This window comes from Dreissena polymorpha, chromosome 1, assembly GCF_020536995.1.
Source record: "Dreissena polymorpha isolate Duluth1 chromosome 1, UMN_Dpol_1.0, whole genome shotgun sequence".
NCBI classification, from domain to species: Eukaryota; Metazoa; Mollusca; class Bivalvia; order Myida; family Dreissenidae; genus Dreissena; species Dreissena polymorpha.
In genome coordinates, this window is record NC_068355.1 from 566804 (window position 1) to 575767 (window position 8964).

The window sequence follows — 8964 nt, forward strand, 5'->3', positions numbered from 1 at the left end:
TTTTATACGAATTAACAAACATGAGTTTCAATAAATAGGTATTGTTGGCCTTCTGTTACAAAAGTCGTTTATAAGATAAAAAATGTCTCCCCTGATACTAGTACATACTAAATATAGCACAGTTTGATTTGTCTGTTTGAATGAAGCAGAATGAATCTCCGTACATATCTTCAATGTCTTCATATGTCATTATTCAGAGGCTGTAAGACATAGATGGGTTTTTATTGTGATAACATTTCTACGATTTTTCTTACACCAAATTTGTTTGAACAAAATAATGATAATACAACGCAAACTTGATACATTATTATTATAGATGGACTATATTTCTTTGTAAATTTTAAAAAATATCCGCTAATCGTTTTAATACATGTGTGATAATTACGACACTTGGACACCAAAATATGGAATATTCAATTCGTCCGTCGCATTTTTGCATTCGTGTTTCTATTTTCTGTCAATATATGTAAATGTTATTTATATCGCTAAATCGTTTTAGTTTAAATTGTTCTCAAAGTTGTTAATACTCCCAATGCTATGCATGCACCTGTTCAATGCGGTGATCTCATCTCTATTAAAATGCTTCGGAGGGTTTTGTTGCTTTAACCGGTTTTAAAGTTGATCTTAATTCAATCTTAAATGTCGATTTCCTTCATGGGCTCCTTTGGTTAATTGTTGAATTGCTATTTTATATATATTTTTTTGCCGCTCAGGTTTGTTATTGAGAGAATCATTATTTCGATCAGGGCTTTTTAATAAGTTATATCAGCAGTTTTGGTTTGTTTAATAATGTAAAGAATCTTGTTCACATATCGTTACTCAAGTATGAATATCTACCAAATTGAAGTAACCACTATAATACAAGTACCAGTTCTATATTTGACAACTATGCGTATTTATGCGCCATCGAAAATATTGTCCATTACGTTATAATATTGAAACGTTCGTTCTTATACTGGCGTATGTTTTAGCTTTGTCGTTTTAAATGTCAAGCGTGCGACTGCAAATATGCCAGGCGTGTTGAGGAGAAATCTCTGTGAAAACATGTGGAGTTCTCATTAATGCCACATCCACAGGTTAATAACAGTTCTTAAACCATAACAACAACCAATAGAAGGGTCAAAATCCTTTAACAATGCCTCTTTATATTTTTTAAAAGAAAAAGTAAACAACATGTTTAGTTTTGTTTTCATGTGGTTTCATACGCATTCTGGTTATGAATATTAGTGCTAATATAAACTCTATTTTTTATTAATGTTTAACCTAACAAATTCACATGAAATTCGACTAAGTTATATGACACTCATAATTATAAATATCAAGAACCCCACAAAACAGAAATAATTGGGATTAAGCGTATAAAAATAACAGTTAACATCAAATACCTTGATATATAGATATTATTTATTGGTATTATTCACATTGCGAGAAGAGTTTAGTTAATGTGTGTTGTTGTTTTCCAGTTGCCGTAAGGGCATTATACATTTGGCAGCGTTAAAATGCAGGAAAAAAAAATTCTGGAAGACATTTGTCTGATTGCAACAAATATAGTTTTGATAGAATATCATTAAAAGTGTTCATGATTGGTTGTCACATAAACGCAATATCGCAAACATGTACTTTTCGATTGGTATATTCTAATTACATGTCACTGCCTACGTGAAAACAACTAACTGACAACAACATAATGGCCAGCTTTTTTGATAGGGTCGTTATACCTACAATTTCTGCATAAAGTACATTAGATTCAAGTAATATGTTTATATTCAATATATGTTAAATATATTATACTTTCTCACAGTACACAACCACTGATTTGTTAAGATATATCAACTGGACGTAAGACATATTCATAGTTTTATTCAGTTATTATACTATGATTGCATAAGTGTAATGATTTACTTCAGCTGCTACAATATTGATTTATATTGCATTGTTTTGAAATATAGATTTTCCTTTTCTTTTCTACTGCATGGCAGTATGTCATAAAAATATGTCATAAATTAAGACAGGAGGACGTGTACATAAAGATTTTTATGAACTATTTCTTAAAGGGAACTGGTGTGAACAGTGCACAATTGCTGATTGTGTTGAAGAGATAAATGTTACGGTAATGTGTATCACACTTATTTCTGTTTTTGTGATTTTGCAAGAACATAGTTCGAACTATGAATTGAAACATATTATACCCACATTCAAACGTATAGTGTTCTAAAGACAATACACACATATGTTAAACATTGGTGTTTAGTTGAGAATAGTTAAAAACTAATTTCTACAAAGATAGGCATCTCAGATCTAACTTTTAGATTTACGTACTAATTTTTTTATCTCGCTCTCTCACCCTTTCTCTCTCTCTCTCTCTCTCGCATGCGGTATCGATAACAATGCAAAATGCAGGCGATAAGTACAAAGTCGGAAAATGATGTTTATTTTTAATATAATTTGTTATGTTATTTGTATTTTTATTTGTTTTAATATTATTTATTTACTAGTTTATTTTTTAATTTCGCAGTTGCAATATCTATTCTAAGGTAAGGTCGCCGTGGTGTAATGGATATGGTGTCCGCCTTGCGACCGGGAGGTCACGGGTTCGATCCCCACCGTGGGAGCGTTCTTTAGATCTCCCCCAAAGACACCAAGTACTGGTTCTAGGCCCAGGAAACGGACTCGAGAGCGTTTATATAAGCCTAAGGCTTTCGACGCAATCGAGCTAAAATAAATAGGTTTAAACTAATATTTATTCTAGTTATATGCTTTATAATACCAATGGTGTATGGGGGATAAGCGTAGATTTAGTACTTTGTCGCTTGGCAGCAGTTCCTTCGGGAAGTAAGGCACAACTGCTTCTCACCTGACACTCAACTCTCACTTCTGGTTCGAGACATTTTACCAAAGCACACCCTGATAATCGCTTCTGTTGGCGGGTAAAACGAAATGAGGGCACCGGTACGTTTTGTACGACCAGTTGCAAATTATTGGCGAATAGACGGGCGCCGCCAAGATTGCTTAAAGCCCAATGAAAGTAAATGACAATGACACAAAAACATAATACAAAGCTGGATTGGTCGAACCCCGGAATAACAACAACCGCGCACTCCACCGCCAGTCTCTAGGGTGAAAGCGACAAATAAGCTACTGGAGCTAATCCATCGATCAGGTTAGCGACAAAAGGAAAAACCATAAAAACATGGGACGTGAGAACACTCCATGCGTATGGCAAGGTCAATTAACTTACGCACTTGCTGAAACGTTTAACTTACCGCTAGGACATCATCGGACTAGCCGAGATTAGGTGGCTACGATTCGGAGAAACATTACAGACGAGGGCATACGATAAAGATCAGCGGTGAGGATTCTATAAACGTCACATGGTTGCTTTCTTCGTAAGGAAGGAGGTAGTCAACAGCGTCATAAGTTGCTACCCAGTCTCAGGCAGACTAATTTTTATCCGTTTATCAGCAAAACCTCACAACATTACAATCAGCCAGGTCTACGCAACAACAGCTGACTACAAAGACAAGGGGATGTACCAGTTCTATGAATAAATAGAGCGCATCATAGTCATTGGTCCCCAAGAAAGACATCCTCATTGTCCAAGGCGAATGGAATGCCAATGTTGAACCAGACGCATACCAAGACTAGTCAGGGACAGTAGGTAGATTTGGCCTAGGAGAGGCAAATGGCAGAGGTTGTAGACTTCTTGAGTTCGCAAGAAGCTACCAACTCATTCTGTCCAACAGGCTGCACCAACACAAACCTTCCAAAACAGCGACCTGGCGTGTTCCAAATGGGCCATTGTAGTTCTTCTCAACGGACAGCAGTGGGACTTCTTTAGGACATCAGTGAGCGTCCGTCGGGGATGTCTACTCTATCCCGTCCTGTTCAACCTTTTTCTTGACAAGATAATACAGGAGACTCTCCATGACCACCACATCTCTATCTCCATCGGTGGACAACCCATCTCCAACTTGAGATTCGCTGATGACATTGACCCCAGGGGTTGCATCAGCAGTTAACTTCAGGATCTCAGACACAGACTCTATGAAATAGCAAGAGCATACTGGATCGAGGTCAGCACGGAAAAGTCGAACATCATGGTGAACAGCATGACCAACACCAGTGAAGACATCACAATGAAGCGCGAGAAGCTAGAAGAAGTGACCAGCTTCAAGTACTTTTGCGCAACCCTGTCGAAGGATGGCACCAGTACCGCTGAGGTCCGAATAAGAATTACAATGGCGACCGCAGTGGTAGCCAGACTTAGCAGGTTGTGAACAAGAAGTTCCATCAGCTTCTCCACCAAGTACAGACGCTACAAGTCCCACGTAGTCTCTCTCCTAGTTTACGGCTGCGAGACTCGGACACAGAACGCAGGATACAGGCATTTGAACATAAAAGTCTCCGAAGACTACTCCGCATATACGGAGCACAAGACCAACGAGTACGTCCGGAACATGACTGCAACACTTGTTAGGCCACAAGAGCCCTTACTGGCGACCGTCAAACGACGAAAGCTGGCTTGGTTTGGAAACGTTACCAGGCACGACTCCCTGTGCAAGACTGTTCTCTAGGGCACGCTAGATGGAGGATGCCTCAAAATTGCTAGTAAAATTCAAATACATTCTCTGAAATTCACTTGAATTTACTTTAAATGTTTTGTAAATAACTATGGGTGAGGTGCGAGTTTTGGCGCTCATTAAAAACTGTATATGTCATAAATGGTTTGTGTTGACCAGTATAAAGTACTATTATATTTTTTGTAAGGTATTTATGCGTCGCGTTTTGTTCATTTATTTTGCTCTTTTTAGTACCACAAATGAAGAAGCACATGCTACAAATATGATTCTCCTCTGCTCGTGCAGCTCAGTACAGGAAACGATTACCATCCAGAGACACTCAGGAGAATTTTTCTTGTTCTTATAACCAAAATATCTTGTCACATGTTGATTGTATTATTCAAATGTATTAAAATCATTATATGCTGAATTTGCAAATTCTCATTCTATTATATAGGTGCAATGTCTAGGTAAAACGTGATATTATAAATGGATCTTCATCTTCATATGCTCGCATGTGTAATGAATATATATTTACACTAAGGGATGTGTGTATTTATTGCGTGTTTCGATTGTTGGTAATCAAGTGAGTAATTGATGCATAGTCAAATCAAATGGCCATCTGTTGCGTTACTCGGTAAAATAAATGCTAATTGCAAGAACCTAGTTCAAACACAATCGTACTAAAGGTACTAAATACAAATATGTTTACTGCTGGATGGCAACTTGCATTAAATTGTATTGATCATATGTATATTACGCTATTAGGCCGATCATTACACGCGTGGGGTATTTAATGTCAAATAATACATACAATAATGTAAGTATATTGATACTGTTTGCGGTAAGATCGATGTGTTTGTGTTGCCAGTGATTTCAGAATTAAAACGGTGTTAAGGGAAGAATACTTGTTTATGAATGTGGTTTTAAAATTATTGACACACTGTTAAGGACGTTTTTATTTTAAAATAATGAGTTGGTCATATGTGTGGCATCAAATCGTGCTGATTTATGCATACTTTTTATAAACAAATACGTTATCATATTACATATGTAACTTTTATGTGTATACAAATCATGGGAATTTAAAAGAACGTATACATTACATGTTTTGAACATTCAAAAGATCTTATCGACATATATTGCAATATTGCAAAAATAAGCTTATCCGTTTTGAGTGCTTTTGCAATGACAATAAAAAAAATCTCAAGTGTAACAACCTTATGATTGGAAGAATTGTGCTATTGGGTTAAATATTTTACAAACAGCCCATGCACCTATCATACTTAGACCTTTGTAGGTTTATATCGTTTCATCAATGTTTGAAGTGTTATGATGTTTGGAATAGCGATAACAGGTTTGGTGAGAACAGTAAACATACTATTATTATGACGTTTACCTTGTTTACGAAAATGTTTCATGCTGCGCAATATCATTTAAATGTAATATATCTGTACTAAATGTGTGTATTTGATTAAATGCAACGATAATGCAGACGAGAACAATTTACATACTTTAATAAACTCGGCATTTGGGTCATTATATTTTATAATAAAAAACATAAAGATCAAATGTCAAGGTCAAGTGAGTAAATAAAGTCTGCATATTAAAAATAATAAAGGTAATTCATTTCTTACCTAAAGTTTTACAGTTTGAGTACCATGATTATTTACCCTGTAAATTTAGATCGTCTTTATTATTGGATTTGTCTTATCAATAACACTGTACTACAATCGCGACATTTGCATTTAAGCATAAATAATTAGAAACAAACATGACTCTTAACGTTTAATTGCGTTTTGCTTTAAGGTAAAAGTTATCAACTAATGTTTCAATGTTCTTAGAATTCGTTTAATTTTGTTACTGAAAGAGGGACGTTTATTCCGTTTCCCGGGTTTTAAACACTATCCCTGTATGACGGCTTTTCAATTGCATTTGTGCGTCATATTTTATCTTAATATTTTCTCGTTTAAAAGGGATGGTTATTATACCCTCGCATTGTATTTATCACATTTGAGATGTCTGCTTATAAACATCTCACGAATCAGCGTCTTCTGAAATTAGTCGGATAATGAGTGATTACCGGATGCTGTGCCGTTTAGGCAATTGAGGGCAATATCAAACTTTCGTCCTACATTATTTTGCTCACATTTCGGTTGGCTTTCTGATTGCGTTCTTTATTTTCGTCAATTAATTATTTTTAAGTTATTATTATGTGAAACATGTTTAGCATTTAACTAACTTTTGAATACATCTTTGTTTTAAAGCGTTGACTATATACGTATGGTTATCTTAAAATCATCTATGCAAAATTGAAACGTATGCATTAATGTTTTTGCTTATCTTTGAACGAACGCTAAAATCTTCCAGTGTGACGATTTTAACAATTTACCATATATACGACATTAACAGAAACGCAACTCATAATTGGTATATCGTTGCTTTCCAGACTTCATTCGAAATGTATTTAAATGCTATGTTTAATTTGATTTTTTAAGTTTGCTTAACACTATTTAAAAAAAAAGAAATTATGTCAACTAGTTCTCAGACGATATATAATGTTTTGAAAACGGAATGTAAAAGTTGTATTTCGACGTTATATTGAACAGCTTGAAAGTCAGGCTTAAAACTTTTTAGAGCTGTAACGATTCACCCATCATTCGATTCGATTCGATTTCGATACCAAATGGTCCGATTCGATTATTTTCGATTCGATTAAAATTAAACTATGTGCTGCTTATTTTGCAAACTATTTCATGTTTGGTTTGTCCAGGGCATGAATTAATATGTTTGGTATTTGTTATTAAATAATTATGTTGTACAATTCAAGTGTTTATTTTTTGTTTTAAAAGTAAGAAATTTATTGAAAAAACTTCCTGTTGAGTTATTCTTAAATAGCATAAAATGCGCAATGTAAAACATGTGTTAAAAAGAAAAAAAACACCAAAACATGTAAGTATATAAACAACTTCCAGTTAACAGAATGCACACAATTTAGTGAACAAACCATATGTATTGAGGAAAAAAAGAGATAAAAACATCACATGGTTATAATTTAGTAACAGTAACTTTCTGTAATCAAAATGTAGGTGATACAAATCACATCTGAAATATCAACCGAGTGTTTTCTCTTTAAATGTTGCCTCAAATTCGTAGTGCTTCCAGATTTAGGGTAACTTACGTCAACAAAACACGTTTTGCATGCATGTTGCCTTTGCATCAGAACCTTCGCAAAATCCGAAATGTTCCCATACTTTTGATTTTAATTTTCACGGTGCGTCTTTCAGCGTGATTGAAGACGCCATTTTACCGGCTGATGTTGTTCTCAGCATGTTATTCGATCATTCATTGGATGTCATATTAGCTATTGACAAATCACAAGACGTATTACAAACGGCAAGAAAGTTAAGACGACGGATTTGGAAGGTAAGGTTTAAAATGCGGATCAATCGGGATTGCAGTGAATCGAATCGAAATTGACCGTATTGGTATCGAAATCGAATCGGAGGCTTTGAACCGGTTTTTCGATGCATCAAACCGAATCGTTACAGCTCTAGTACTTTTTACTGTTTATGTTCGCCTATTAACACAAGATTGCCCAATAATAAAAGTGATTTATGAACGTCGCATTTTAATGCAAGTACAAACACTCGTAGAATTGTTCTTATTTCTTTCTTTAGTCACAATCTTAACATTTTAGTCCCCACAGTATTCCTAACTACTAGTAACTTTTTCAAGGCATCCGTAAAGGGCGGATGCCCTATTACGACGAAATCAACCAATTATCTGTTCTCTCATATATCAGATTCTCTACTGCCCCTAGTAAATGAGTTTTGAAGTTAACTATACAACATTTAAAAACTAGGCGCATGTAAGTTATTGACATCAATTTTTTTACGTTTATTATTACATCACCTGAACATGCTCCGCCTATGACACCGTCTCGTCGAAATGCCAGATGACAGAATTACAAAGAAAGTATTTTTGTGGGATTACGCACACATCCAAGGATGTTGTTCGGATGTGAAACGTATTTTTGAACAATTAAATTTACTTGACCTGTATACTACTAAATCCATAAGCAACCTATCGCTGGACAATTTGTTGTGACATGCATAAGAGACATTTACACTTATGTATGCTGACCAATGGCAACAAGATCTCCTATCCCAACCCAAGCTCAGAACTTACCGGCAAATTAAACTTGGATGTGAAAATTATGTGACTATACAACTACCGAAGCACTTGAGATCTTACATTGCTCAAATAAGAACAGGTACCTTGCCGCTGCGGATTGAAATCGGACGGTTTAGAAACTTAAAAATCGAAGAAATACTGTGCCTTCTGTGTAAAAAACCCAATCAGGTCGAAACAGAATATCATTTCTTATTTGAATGTCCATTCT